Genomic DNA, 1,120 nt, shown 5'->3' with positions numbered 1-1,120 from the left:
TTTTAAAGTACAATCCTTATTATATACAACTTCCTTCCTTAATAATATATTTAAGGTTTTCCTTATTTGTATCAACTTATACCTTTAATATATTATTTTTGGCTTTGACAAATAACTCTATTTTCTTGATTACATGGCTGACCCATTTTACTCGATCTTGGACTCGAGCTTGGCTTCTTTTGCTGCGTACATTTGCTACTGATTATTTGCGCTTCTTGTCTGTCATCAAAACATGAACTATCGATTCTATCATATTCTATCATATTCCCCCTTTTTGATGAAGACAAACAAATCATTCTGTGTGATGCATGCGCAAATACTCTTCCCCCTTTTGACAAATCAAAAAGAATCCAACAGCGGCTAAACAAACCCAATCAACATCCATAGCAACAGAATTGAAGCTCAGCCAGTGCAAAGCAGTTGTAGAACCAACTTGACTGAACCTGGTTTATATCTCCTTAGAACTTGGTTGAACAGAATTCAATCTAAAAAGATGAGCCCTAACTCAAGTCTATTTTTCTGAAATGATTCTCTTCCCAGTGCCTTGGTGAAAATATCAGCAACTTGAACTGGGTTTTTTGGCCATGTTCATAGCACTTGTATTATCACATAGAATAGGAATACAACCTGTTTCTATGCCAAAATCTTTAAGCTGCTGTTTTATCCAAAGAAGTTGGGCACAACATGAAGCAGCTGCAACATACTCAGCCTCCACAGTAGATAGAGCCACTGAATTTTGTTTTCTAGTTGCCCAAGATATTAAACATGGTCCTAAAAAGTGTGCCATCCCAGATGTACTTTTTCTATCAACCATATGTCCTGCATAATCTGCGTCAGCAAATCCCTTTAGGTCAAAAGAGTCACCAGTTGGATACTAGAGAACCAGGTTCATTGTGCCTTTCAAGTATCTCAAGATTCTCTTGACAGCTTTTAAATGTGATTCCTTTGGACAAGACTGAAACCTTGCACATAGACCAACACTGAACACTATATCAGGTCTGCTGGTAGTGAGGTATAGGAGTGATCCAATCATACCTCTATATCTAGTGTCATTGACTGGTGAACCTGGTTCATCTTTATCAAGCTTTGTTGTTGTCCCAATGGGGGTGTCATTTGACTT

The sequence above is a fragment of the Solanum pennellii genome, chromosome 2 (genome assembly GCF_001406875.1).
Source record: "Solanum pennellii chromosome 2, SPENNV200".
NCBI lineage: Eukaryota > Viridiplantae > Streptophyta > Magnoliopsida > Solanales > Solanaceae > Solanum > Solanum pennellii.
Note: the sequence above shows the minus strand (reverse complement) of the source record.